Raw genomic sequence first — 14,767 nt, forward strand, 5'->3', positions numbered from 1 at the left:
AAGATTTTCAGGGTTATGGGCTAGCCATAATTTCCTGAATATGAGTTCTTTGCTCAGTCTCTTTGTCTATTCATGCATTTGAATAGTGATTATACAGATTCATTTGTACCATTTGCTACATAGAATAGAGATGAACTACTTGTATGTATGTATGTATATATACATACATATATATACACATATACATATATGTATGTATATATACATATATATACATACATACTTGGACATATGCACACATATGGATATATATTAAATACTTGAGTACATTTCATGTTTTCAAGAATTACAGAGCTAACAAAAATCACATGTATTTTCCTTTTCAATTTTTTCAACATCTAAATAATTTTGTCTCTTTTGAATACCTAATTTTAAAGAGAATGTCATCATCTCTGATCTGTCAGGCTCCTTGAAATTAGATGTTCAAATAGGCTAAAATTATTTAGGCTTTTTGGTGGAAGGGTTCTATTCAGGGGTTCCCTGCTTGCTAGATAGGACTCTGGTTGTATAGCATCAACAAGCTCACTACTTTTACCGTAATTCTAGTCCATTTAATTACTTGAGGTGTTGAACTTTTTGCCAGGGTGTGATCTTAGATTGACTGAGAATTTGCTACCTATTCCTCCCACATAATTAGCTAGGAATACAGATGTGAACCACTATGGAAAGCTCATTCGTTGAGATGGCTGTCTTGGCAGTTTTTTCTCTGGCCTGGCCTCAGACCATGATCCTTGTCATCTCTGCTTCCCAATCAGCTGGAATTACATATGTGGGCTGCTATAGTTGGTGTACATGACACCTTCTGTTTTATAAAAGAGGTTTTTACTGTAAAAATATGGTATAGAGGGGTTATAGTTACATGAGCAAGGTAATGAGTACATTTTCTATGAGGCATTGTTACCTGCTCCTTTGTTTTTCCCCTACCCTTTCTTCCCTCCCACCTCCACACCTACACACCCACCTCTCCTCCCTTCCCTGCTTCCCCACCCATATTGTAAAGATTCTTTTTCAACATAGTATCTTGTGTATCTCATTGTTACAACGGGTCAGCCTGACCTATTTAAACATTTTGTTTTTTCCCTTGCCCTCCCCTAGCTAGAGAAATGGTGTATACAAGATGCAGGGCACCGACATTAAATACAGTGAAAACAGGAGTTATACCTTGGTGGGGGAAAATACAAAAACAAAAACAAAAAGAAATCACATGGTAAATTATAAACCCTATCTTGGTATTCACTTCGCTTAACATCATCTTATCTGGTGATATGTACATAGCATTTGAACTCTTATGCTTGTCCTACATATACACTAGTTATTCCAAATAAGGGAAAACATAGGACCTATATTTCTTTTGTCTGACTTACTTTACTTAATATAATTTTTTCCAAGACTCCACTTAGAGCTCCCCTATAACCCAGCAATCCCACTTTTGGGCATTTACCAAATGATAACACACAAGACCATACTAAGCTACCGGCACAACTATGTTTATTGCAGCATTATTTACCATAGCTAAAAATGGAACCAACCCAGATGCCTCTCAGTAGATGAATGGATCAAGAAAATGTGATACACACACACACACACACACACACACACACACACACACACACACACACTGGAATTCTATGCCTCCATCAGAGAGAATGAAATCGCCCCATTTGCTAGGAAATGGAAAGACGGGGAAACAATTTTATTAAGTGAAATAAGCGAGGCTCAAATAACTATAGGTCCCATGGTTAACCTCACTTTCAGAAAGTAGTACATGGTACCATATAACCTTATAACAGAATGTTATGTGAAATGAACCCCAAGATAGGGACACAAATGATATTTTTTATTCCATGAGATTCTTATCTCTATATTATCCCCCAAATAAAATTCGAAGGAGAGCTGTGGTTGAAATACAGAGCACCACCCTTGAGGGAAAAAGCTTAAGTGAGAAGGTAAGGTCCTGAGTTTAAACTATAATATCAGCACTAAAAAAGTGATTTCTTTTCCTGGAGGTTTTTATTAAATTGCTCAGAATATAATCAACGTTGTATTTATGTTTAGCATTATTATTGAAATCATGTTATAATTATTGATGTAATTTTCTTAAATTTTACTTACACATTAATATCCAATACTGATAATAGATGATTACTGTTTCACAAGTTTTTATGTCAGTTGAATATATGGATGAGAGGTGTATACAAGGAATTTGGGCTGAAAATAGATGTTTGAAAGCTCTTCACATAAATAAATGATGGCTGAAGAAGCTGTGGACAATTATGAAATAAACCAAAGAAACCATCAAGGAAAGATAAGGTATGATTCTGGAAAGCACACAATTTTGGAAGAAAAAAACACAAGGAAAATATGTAACTTTTGGTAAGAACATTGTAACCCACCTACTCATTTGATTCCTTATTTCTAGTGGAAGGCATTTCAGTCAACTTCATTTTACAAAGTTAAAAATGATTGACATTTAATATTAACTGGCCTCTGTCTCAGGTAAGCAAAAAGCCATGTGCCAGGGGCTCATGCCTATAAGCCTAGCTACTCAGAGGGCTGAGATCTCTAGATCCTAGTTCAAAGCCAGGTTGGAGAGGAAAGTTGGTGAGACTTTTCTGTGCAACTAATCACGAGAAAACTGGAAATGGCACTGTGGCTCAAAGTGGCAACCCAATCTTGAGTAGTAAATCTCAGAGACAGAACCCAGGCCCTGAGTTCAAGCTCTCTGAAATTATTCTTAAAATACTAGTTATCAGGATTTCTTTAACTTGTTTAGAAGAATGTTTTAAACTTAGGGATTTTTTATTTTATGTTGTCAGCATTGATTTTTAAGATGTGCAGAGAAAAAATTATTTATATTCAGAAATGGTTTGTATTGGTTTGTACTGCTTTGTATTACACATTGCCTCTACACCCAGAGATCAGCTGGAAAGCAGATGGCTAAATCCTGGCTGTTGGCAATGAAGATGGATATGTATTTCTTTTAGCAAAGAAAAAACCTTATGAATTGGTAGCCTTTATATATAACACCTAAATAGTAACAATAAAATTAATATTATTACTATTACTATTTTTTGTCAGTTGTGGGGCTTGAACTCTAGGTCTGAGCATTGTATCTCAACTCTTCAGCTCAAGACTAGCACTCTACCACTTAAGCAACAGTGCCACTTCACATTTTCTGAACCTTTAGTTGGATATAAAGGTCTCACAGACTTTCCTGCCCAGGCTGGATTCGAACAGTTCTCAATCTCCTTAGTAGCTAGGCCCGGCAGTAAAATTATTTTGAAAAAGAACAAACCCACGATTGTATACTTTAAAAAATCACAATCTGGCAAGTGTAACTGTAACATTGTTGTATCAATTAACCATAGGCACCAATCATTTTTACATCTCACTTGTCCTTTCCAATGCCAGATAATATTTCATTAATTTATTTTAATTTTTCCTAACAAAGTTCATTATGAATTCCCAACAGCACAATTTTCTAGTGAGTATAAAAATTCTTCAACATATTTATTTCAACAAACAGCATTTTGCACTTGTTTTTTTTTAATTTTGCCAGAGCTGGGGCTTGAAATCAGGGCCTGTGCACTCTCCCTGAATTTCTTTTGCTCAAGGCAATTGAGCCACAGCACCACTTCCAGTTTTTCTGCTTACAACATACTGAGGAATCAAATCAAGTGCTTCTTGCATGTAAGGCCAGCACTCTACCACTAAACACATTCCCAGTCACTGGGTCTTTTGTTGTTGTTGTTTTAAGATAGCATTTTACTATATGTCCTTCTGATTGCCTAAAACTTAGGCTGGCCTCAAGTTAACTTCTAAATCAGCCTCCCAAGTTCAGAGATTACAAACATTGACCACCATATTCAGCTCATGATTCTTTGTGCGAGAATACTCTTCAGATATAGAAAGAGTTATTCTGTCTTCCTTTAACTGGATGGTTTTTGCATTCAGCAATTTTAATCACATTTCTTGTCCTGGTATGTTTCCTCTTCTCGATGAATAGAAATATTTCAGGTTCTTAACTTGAAGCTGATCCCTACCATCCAACAACATCACATTCTTGTGAATAGCACCAGCTGGCCTCATGAGCATAGCAGCCAGCTGGAGCTCAGCTATCTGATGGCCTTGGGCTCCAATAATGTAATTATTTCTGTGCACAGACTGAAAACTGTCATAGGTAATTTTGATTTATTCCATTTGGTTCTCAGCTACTTACCATTCTCAGCTTTGTATGTTTTAAATTCTGTTAAACGTTAATGAATATTTCCAGTCACTCTCAAAAGTAACATATATGTCTTACTTTAAAATTCATTCAAACATGCAAAAATGTTAACGTAGTTGCTTTCCACCAGTGGCTCATATTTTAAAACCTATCTACTTTAGAGGTCAAAAACTGAGGATTCAGGTTTAAAGCAGCCCATGCAGAAAATCTGAGATATTTCTCCAATTAAGAAACCAAAATCCAGAAGTGGAGATGTGGCTCAAGTGGTAGAGTGTCAGCTTTGAGCAAAAAGACCAACAAGAATAATACGTTTAATTCTAACTCCAATATTACTCATGGAAAACACACTGACACAGAGAGACAGACAGACAGACAGACAGACAGACAGACAGACACACACACACACACACACACACACACACACACACACACACACATACACACACACACACACATACAATCTACATTTTCCTAGACTCCCCTTCCTGAGCAGAATACAATGCCATTAACTTAATGTATGTTTTCTCCAAATTATTTTGGTAGGGATTAAACTACATTTGTATTTATGATAATATTTGTTTTGTACTTTTTGTTTTACAATTTTGTGTACTTATGTGAGAGAACAGTGTTTTGTGAAGACTAAACAGAAATCAATGTGTCAATAAATAAGTAGGTGACAGGTAGACTGAAAGATGCAGATAAAAGCACTTGAAATTTTATTTCTACAAGTTTAAATATATATGCATATGTATGTATTTAAAATGTCTGCCAAGATTTTATTTTTATTAACAATGATCTATTTGTTACATTATATAAATTTAACATATTGTATGTTTCATAGTAGATTAATATTTATAGAATTTCTTTCCGTTGGAGACCAGGTTTTGCAGCGTAGACCACGCTTTCCTCACCTGCTTATTCTCCTGTGTCAGGTTCCTGAGTATTGGCTGGTATTACCATGCGGTAGGATAGTACCATATCCAGTTATATTATTTACATTTTGTACAGTAGAATATTACTGTGAACAGCTTTAAGCCAAATATCTTCATGAGTATGAATGAATTTCTTGCTAATATGTTATAAATAGAGTTACTGAGTGAAGGCAATTATAGTAGGCATGCCTGTACTACCAGTACCCAGGAGGATTGTAAGTTTAGGAGCAGCCTGTGTTACACAGGAAGTCCCTTTTAAAAAAAATCAGGTGAGCTTGCAAGAGGAAATATATTGTTAAGCAGGGTGATAAGAACACAAAAAATTTAGTGTGTGTGTGTGCTTGTGCATGTGTGTGTGCTTATGCTGGTCCTAGGGCTTGAACTCAGTGCCTGGGCACTGTTCCTGAGGCTTATGCTCCAGTCTAGCACTCTACCACTTGAACCAAACTCCACCTCAAGCTTTTTTAAAGATCATTGGAGATGAATCTGATCCAGTTTCCTGTCCAGACTTAAAACCTTGATCCTCTTTTCTCAGCCTCTTTTGTAAGTAGGATTACAGGCATGTTGTATTACTGTTAAGTAATTTAGTAAACATCATGCCAGTTTATACTCCTTCCAGCAGTGTTTGAGTGTTGCACACACACCAAAGATAAAACCACTCCATGTTTGATGACAACCAGATCTCATAATGCTGTGAGATACGTATTGTTATTCTCATTTTACCTGTAAAGAATTTGAGATCCAGAGAGTTTCATTAATTTTGAGTCCCCATCTAGTATACAGTGGAGCATGTATTCAAGTCCAAATAGTTCTGTTTATTTCAGAAAACATGGAGTCATCAAGTGGTCTAGTAAACATGTGTTCTAGTGAGTACTGCTCTTTGCAAGTACAGTTCTGTGCCTGACAATTTACCTTTCTCTTTCTTTAACTGCACCCCTTTTCATAAGCTAGGGAAAGCACAAGTGATGAGAAGAGCCATTTTTGAAGGAGAAATCGATAAGGGGGTTGACCTTGGTATCACATACATATTAGTCTGACCTCCCATTTGAGTTATGGCTCCAGCACTACATTTCTGTTTTTTCTTTTGTATTGTTATTATAAATGTGAGTTACACAGAGGTTACAGTCATATAAGTCAGGTATGGATATATTTCTTTTTGAAAGGTCAGTCCTTTCCTTGCTCTCTCAATTTTTCTCACTGGTTTGATTTTTTAAACTTCCTTCTTCTTCTTCTTCATTATCATCTTCTTCTTTATCATTATTATTTTTATTATTGTGCTGTAGAGGTTTTAGGTACAATCGTGTGGTAATGATTACATTTCTTTATTCTTGTTTTTGTTTTAGTCAGTAATGAGGCTTGAATCCAGGGCCTGGACACTCTCTCTGAGCTCTTTTGCTGAATAATGGCACTCATATTAAGCCACAGCTCTAATTCCCTGAGTGCATTTTTTGGACAATTTTACCATTTCACTTTATCTCTTTTTCTGTTTTCCCGTTCTTCCCCCAAAACAAATTGCATAGGTCATTTTCAACATAGTACCAATTAAATACCAGTGTTGCACGTGTTCATTCTTTGTCCTTCCTTTCCTATGACCCCTTTAACTTCTGAAAAAAATGACAAAAATGAAAGAAAATATATATCATCTTGTTTCTGTTTCCTGGTCACTGGTTATTTTTGAGAATGTGTGTGTGTGTGTTTGTGTGTGTGTGTGTGTGTGTGTGTGTGTGTGTGTGTGAATACTGGTGCTTGAATTCAGGGAGCTGACCTTTAGCTGTTTTAATCAAGGGTGACAGTCTACGACTTGAACCAAACTTCCATGTCTTGATTTTGAATGGTTAATTAGAGATCAAAGTTTCACTGGTTTTCCCTAACTAGTCTAACTTCAATTCACTTTCCTCAGATCTTAGGTTTCTAACTAGCTAGAATTACAGGTGTGAGACACCGGTGGTGCTTGGCCTACCTTCTTTTTGTTAAGTATTTGAAATGTAAAAGACAGTTGCAACCATAGTACAAAAAGAAATCAATTTAACTTTCCCAGCTTCATTAACTTTTAATATTTTGTCACATTTGATACATACAGAAAAACATTTTTTTGTAAATGCTCCTGCAATTTGGTTTTCATATCAGATTTTTCCTCATGATGAACTTGATTTTATAGCTTTTTACTTACTAAATGTTGATGAAAATATGTTCAGAGGGCATTGATGACCTTTTGTTGGCTTTCATGCAGAACTGTTGCAAGCTAACACTTAACAAATTTGTGTGCAAGACCCCGATGATATATCCACATTCTTAGCCTGAATACAGTAGTGCCTGTTACAAATCATCTAGATCTGACAAAACCCTGACTCAGGCCTTGTTACCACCTTCATGAATGTCCTCTTAGTGTGCAATACTGACTCTCCAATGACCATGACAGAGCCCTGCTGCACGTTCTCATGACACAGCCAAGGTCACCAGTCAGGCGTGGCACCTACAGTGTGATGGGAGACTGGTGACTGTTCCTATGGTGGAACGACACAGGAAATGTTAGGTCCTTAAGCTGTCATCAGTCCCCAGGGCTCCTCATGAGTATTCGAGCCTAAGATTTAAGGAGACATCAGACTTTCTCTTCCTTGTGCAAGTTGTGGACAGGTTTTTCTTCTGGGGCTGTCATCTTCTGTGGAAAGATATGATCTGAGCTCTATAAGCCATTTTGCTTATTCTAGGCCCTTAGGGTAAGTCTGGCATTTATACTTAGACAAAAAGAAATGTAGTGATAAAAAATAGGAGACAACATTTTTCCTAGTCTATTTATTACTCAAATAGATTTTCAGATTCTACCAATAATTCTTATTAGTAAGAAGCACTATCTCAAAAATAATCAGTGACCAGGAAACAGAAACAAGATGATATTTATTTTCTTTCATTTTTTTCATTTTTTTTTACATTTATCTCTCTTTCAGAAGTTTAAGGGGGGGCTGGGAAGGTGGCTCAGTGGTAGAGCACTTGTCTTGCCTGCCTGAGGACCTGGGTTCCATTCTTCAGCACCACATAAGCAAAAAGAAAAAAGCCGGAAGTGGTGCTGTGGCTCAAGCGGTAGAGCGCTAACCTTGAGTTGAAGAGCTGAGGGACAGCGCCCAGGCCCAGAGTTCAGGCCCCATGACCAGACCCCCCCAAAAAAAGAAGTTAAAGGTGTCATTGAAAAGGAGGGACAAAGAATGAACATGTGCAACACTGAAACTTTGATCTCTAATTAACCATTCAAAATCAAGACATGGAAATTTGGTTCAAGTCGTAGACTGTTACCCTTGGTTAAAAAAAGCTAAAGGTCATCTCCCTGAGTTCAAGCCCCAGTATACACACACACACACACACACACACACACACACACACACACACACACACACACAATAGTCCTTAGTGCTCAGGAGCCTTACATGGAGATCAGCCTTTTCCAGCTCAATTTATCCTAGTTCTGGTAAGGACAGCTCTTTAAGCTGAAGTTTGGTGGATAATAGTCACTCCTTCTCATTCTTTGTGCCTGTTTGTGTTGTTGAGTCCATTTCAGGGCAAAATCAGTGCCTGACACCTACTTGCTGCCATGGCAAAGCTGGCTGTGACATCCTAGATATTATGGCCATTTTATTGTGAAGCCGTGTGAGGACACCCAACCCCACACAATTTCCCCCAAGGTATGTGTCTCCTTTGCCCAGAAGTGCATTCAACAATTCAGCAACCAAAATATCACTCAGTTCCTAATAAACTCAGAGTATATTTCTATTACCTTTAAAAAAATTTGACATGCCTTTGATAATTTGTCATTGAGCTCTTGTCATATTTCTATGTGTTTGCAGCTTGCGAAGGGAAAAAAGATTTAATTCAATATAATCAGACTATCGTTCAGAAGGATCTTTTTAGAACCTTTTGGAGGGAATGCCAACTTTCCATCTGGTGTTCTAAAGATGGCCTTCTTGGTACAGGAACTGAGTACACAGTCAAGATAAGAAGCTTGTCCTGATTTCTACTGACTTTCCTCTGGGGTCAGGGAGTGTGATCCCATGGCATATGTTTCTGTTTGCTACACTGGAGGGCCCATGCCTCCTCTGAAAAAATCTAAGGCTTGGGGATAAGAGATACTAAAACTCAAAACCCAGCTTCCTACATCAGTAGGATTACAGGTCTGAGTCTCATGTACTCAACTTTTTTATACATACTATACTCAGTTTCATTATATTCACTTTCATTATATTAACTTCATAGACAGATATATACAAATATATGTATATAATATTTATTTATAATCAGTGTTATATCTAGAAACACACAAATATATATTCATATAATTATAATAAAATTATATCACTACTTTCTCCAATAACATTTACACTAATGTTTTGTGCAAAAACACTCAATTCTAAAACTTTAAATGCCTTTTTAGTTTGAAAAATCATATTGAATCTTATATATAATATAATATACTATATATAACATAAAGAATATAACATGTATTTACATATAACTGATTTAATTGTGGAAATTTTTTTTTGATTTTGTGTTTGTTCATCTATGAAAGCCTTCTTTCTTCTATTGATGATGGCTTTTACTTTCCAGTATACATATCTCCTATATATTTTGTCAAATATTTTCAGCCCAAAGTAGACTTTTTATAATATTGGAGTCAAATTTTCCTTCCATATTTGCTCAACGCAAATGAATGCAATGAAAATGTATACAGATTTGAACTCATTATTGGAAGAGAGTCCCACTTAACACTGTAAGTATTGTGGTATTTGTCCCAATTTACAGAATAGCTTTCTAGGATATCTGATCTGCTATGTCCTAGACCTTTTGTAGCCACCTTATCACCCCATACAGGCATGGCCTGGCTTCCTAGTCACTCTTTTTGCATTTAACAGCTCCCATTATATCCAGTAGGCTCTCTTCTACAGCCCCCTGTCACTCTGCTTCCCCCGCTCCAGAACAGGTATGCACGATTCTTCAGTTTGCAGGTTTAAAAAGAAATATATTTAGGATTCATGAATTCTAGAATATGTCAAAAACATTGGCATTTTAATAAAGTTAGAAAAATAAATACAATGAACCTTTTACAAAAATCAGAAAAAAAAAGAAAAATAAGGATTTTCTTAGGAAGGGGAGAAGGAATCTCAAAATCTAGATTGGCCTCTAAGTTGCCTTCAGGCAGAAATTCTGCCTCAGAGTCTTCAAAGGGATCTACTTCCTCATTAAAGACAGGATTTTCTTCCTGAGTCCAGGGAGGGACAGATTCTAATTTATCAACTGGAAATTGGATCCCTTGCAAGAGGAGAGATTGGTCTTGGTATTCTGTGAGGAAAGATTCCCTTTCCTCAAATGAATCTAGATTTTGGACCTCACTTATTGGTTTTCCTAAACATAGACTGGGGTCATTTTCCATTAGCACACATTTAACCATCATATCAAGAAGTGTTTTTATTTTTTGACTGATTTAGAGATGATCTACCTGGATTGTGAACATCAATGGAAGACATTCTGTATCGTCTTCCTTGGTGGTATGTGTAGATACACCTGCATCACATGTGGGGTTCAGAATCAGTGGGATGTCCACAGGACTCAAAACCTACTTTGGCCTTTCTACAAATTGAAAAATACCCTCTACCTTCACAGGATTTCTGGAGATCAGCGATGGCTTGCAATCTCCATCAGTCACCATAGACGACATCACTGATGGGTTCTTTATCTGGAGTTCTGCAGAAGCTTCTCTACGGTGATGCAAACCTGAGAATGAAAATAGGTACAGGAGTCTTTGAGTAGACCCTCGTAGTTAAGGTGTCACTAAACTTCCAAGAGAATCCAATGGGAGAAGCAGTAGGATTTGAGTTGGGACTGAACACTGATGAGGAGGTAGGCTTTTTCTAATGAGTGTCTACTTCCAAGTTCTTTCAAAAGGAGAACAGACATTACCTGGCAAAGAATATCCATAAAAGGAAATTTTGCCAAGCTGGGGAGTACTAAGGGCTCTTGGCCAATCAGGCACATCCCTAGAGACTCAGGTTCCATCCCTACTTACAAGCTCTGAGGCATCTAAACAAGGACTTCCTCCTCTTTTTCTTTGTCTCATGGGTTTCTCCAGCTGGTCCAGAAAAATATGTAAGCGGAAGAGCAGGTCTGAAGAGGCCATGTTGAGCTTGACATTCTGTGTAAGTTCTTTCAGGGTGTCATTGTTCTTGGGCTCATAGAAATCATCAGGGTAGAAGTCCATCCACATAGGGAAGATGAAACAAACAAGACTGTGTGCAAATTGATTTTTGGGAAGTGGAAAGAGACTCCTGCAAGCAGGATGCTCCTCACAACCCACTTCTAGTAATTTCTCAAATATAATCCTCTAAAATTCTCCCTGTAATAGGAAGAGAAATTTGTTTCCCCACTGGATCTGACTTGCTACACACAGCCCTCCCTTTCATCCATGAGATTCCAAAAGCACAACCACAACCACAACTGTGTAATCTGCTATCCACTTAAGTGCCAAGCCTCAACCCCCTGGTGAAAATCACAACTGGTGTGCAAAGAAGAAAGTTGAGTTTGATTCAGAAACCTCAAAGATACCAAATTTTCAAGGATAGAACTCTTTGTGCCAGCGTCCACTTACTTCTTCACTTGTTCATCTTCTTCCCAGTTATGGTAGAAGGATCTGTACCAATGGGAGAAGAGAAGGAAGTTAACTCTATGCTTCTCCTTTTCTGAACTAACAGGACACACATAGGACTCGCTAAGTCCCACATGGTAATGTAAACATGACAGACAAAATTGGAGATATGTCTATACAACTTCATGGTAATTCTGTGAAGATGCTTATGTGCATCTGTCCAAATAAATGCACAATGGCTCATGCCTCTAATCCTACTAATCCGGAGGGTGAGATATGTGAATCACAGTTTGAACCCAGTCTGGTTTGTAAAAATCTAAATATACTTATCTTCAGTTAACCAGCCAAAGGCCAGAATTGGACCTGGGGCTAAATTGGTAGTGTGTTAGAAATGGGACAGCACTCAAGCCCCCAATTAAAGTAAAAGTTGCCTCCTTTCTTCTGTCTATATTCCTTCAAAGGTCTCAAAGATAGTGATTTCCTAGGTGAGCGTGGACGTTGGGTGCCACTTGCTCCTTCCTTAAATCCTAGTCTCTCAGCAAGCAAATTACTAAGGCTCCACTAGCATATGAGGCACATGAAATATTCTGGCAGCCCAGTCCTAAGGAATTAGACAAGGACTGCACTTCTTTGTCTCAAGCCAAGCTCCTTTGACAAGACCCCAGTGAAACTGTCTCAGAGATATACCTAGTATTCCATTATTCTGCCAGGGGGTCTCATCAGCCCTGGGTTTGAAGGAGGAACACTAACTTTTTTTTGTTTGTCATGGGGCTTGAATTCTGGGCTTGGGTGCTATCCATCAGCCCTTCAGCTCAAAGGGAGCACTCTACCGCTTGAGCCACAGCACCACTTCTGGTTTTCTAGTGTTTTATTGGAGAGGAGTATCATGGACTTTCCTCCCAGGGCTGACCTTGAACCGTGAACCACAGATCTCTGTCTCCTGAGTATCTAGGATTACAGGTGTGAGTTACTGGTGCCTGGCTTAGGAACACTCACTTTTTTTGTTTGTCAGGGCTTGAACTCTGGGCCAGGGCCCTGTCCCTCAGCTCTTCAGCTCAATGCTAGCACTCTACCACTTGAGCCACAGTACCACTTCTGGCTTGTTTTCTGCTTATGTGGTGGTCAGGAATCGAACCCAGGTCCTCATGCATACAAGGCAAGCTCTCTATCACTGAGCCACCTTCCCAGCCCAAGAACACTCACTTTCAGAATATCCAGCAACTGCTCCATTGTCATACACTCTGTGTAGTGGTCGAGGAAGTTTCCCACATAGAAAGGATCAGCTTTCTGGCAGGCAGGGACAAGGTCCATTACCAGAATTTCCAGAAAGCCTGAGTCCAGGCTCCATATATTATAAGGCACATTCAGGGTTTGGATGGACTCATTGTCACACTGAGGTGGTAAAAAAGAATGGATCTATGAAACATGGAAATGAGAGTAGACTTCAAACTGAGTAATTGTAGTAGAGTGGATTGAAAAGTGCACAGCAAATATTTTCTGTCTACACATACAAAAGCACATAAGAAGTTTCTAGTGTGGGCTAGGATGAGATTAAATAGGTTTTCTGTCATAATTATACCTGGCCTGAATTTCCTTGTGATTTCCTTGGTTTCTTCTTATAAAAAGTCCTGAGACATTGGATTCGTGGTTGGGCACTGATCGAATGTCTGCAGCATAGAGTGAGGCACTCACACCTCCCATGCTTGAGACCTGAGTCTCTTGACTTTGAAAACAGTACAGGAACATCTTTCTTGTTCCTGAGCCACAGGCCAAGTGAGCTGGCTTGAGCTAACTGTAGGTTACAGTTGCGTGGCTCTCAGAGTTCTATATTCTATTCCATTGTGAGTGAGGTAGTGTCATATCTCAGAGCCCAATGATCTAAGCTGCTTGCTCACATAAGACCATCCCAAAGACAAACTGGAGGCTGAAATCTCCCCTCCCACATCACTTTATACACATGTGGACATTGTCAAATCCCAATAGTCTCAGCTAGGCCTAGATACAGGCATGTCTCAGGCTCAAAGAGCCCTTCCTAGGTCAGATCCAGGCCTTATTTGTCACTATTCCTCTCATCCTGCACAAATCATTTTGTCTCTCAGGGTCCCCTCGGCCTGCCATGTGCTTCTTGCATCTATTTTTGAAATCAACTTCCTAAGACATTATTAGGTTTTTGTTTCCTAATCTTGCTTGCCTTTGAAGCCCCAGTGTGCTTTCATCTGGAAAAAAAGGCAAGTTCTTAGCGGTGGGAAAATCAAACAAGTATTGGAAAACACATGTATTATTACACATATAGACAGACATTTTTACAGGTGTACATTCTTGTAAGATAAAAGAGTATTTTTGAATCTTTTGTCATATTTTATGACAGAGGGGAAGGGGAGAAGGGAAGAGGTGCATTGTCTCATAATTCAATGATTATTTTTTTTAAATAGTATAGTTGAAGGAATGTAAGATTTAAAGATAAAAACCGTGCTCCTGTTCTTTTTATAAGCTAGTCATTTATAAAGTATTCCTCACTAAAGTTTTGTCGTCTGTGTCCCATGAACTATCTTCCTCCATCAAAATAATCAAGGAAAAACCTTCACAAATAAGTAGACTGTTGTCCAATCTCTGAATAAGTATTTACGGTACAACTTTGCCTGGTAATTTGTGCGTGTACAAGTGTGTGGGAGTATGTGTGTGTGTGTGTGTGTGTGTGTGTGTGTGTGTGTGTGTGTGTGTGTGTGTATGAATGTGTGTCTGTGCATATTTGTGTCTTAGGGCTTGAACTCGGGGGCTATATGACAATCCCACGCTTCTTTCCCTTGACCATGTTGCTCTACCAATTGTACTACAGTTCAGCTGCAAGCTTTTTTTTAGTGAACTAGAGAGGAGAGACTCATAAAATTTCCTGCTCAGGCTAAATGTCAAGTAGCAACCTCCTGATTAGCTGGAGTTATAATTATGAGCCTCCATAACCTGGTGATATAGCATTGTTAATGGAGG

General features: G+C 38.2%; 1 long non-coding RNA gene across 1 annotated transcript; it reads right to left on the reverse strand.

Annotated features, from left to right (window-relative positions):
- Nucleotides 1-11,248: 11,248 nt before the first annotated feature.
- LOC138820372 (uncharacterized) lies at nt 11,249-13,538 on the reverse strand. Its single transcript, XR_011369851.1, has 3 exons — nt 13,362-13,538; nt 11,786-11,827; nt 11,249-11,426 (listed from the first exon to the last, which is right to left on the reverse strand). It is a non-coding gene; the product is annotated as an uncharacterized lncRNA (long non-coding RNA).
- Nucleotides 13,539-14,767: the final 1,229 nt, after the last annotated feature.

The sequence above is a fragment of the Dipodomys merriami genome, unplaced genomic scaffold (assembly GCF_024711535.1).
Source record: "Dipodomys merriami isolate MVZ:Mamm:240054 unplaced genomic scaffold, mDipMer1.0.p SCAF_87, whole genome shotgun sequence".
In the NCBI taxonomy this organism is placed as follows: domain Eukaryota; kingdom Metazoa; phylum Chordata; class Mammalia; order Rodentia; family Heteromyidae; genus Dipodomys; species Dipodomys merriami.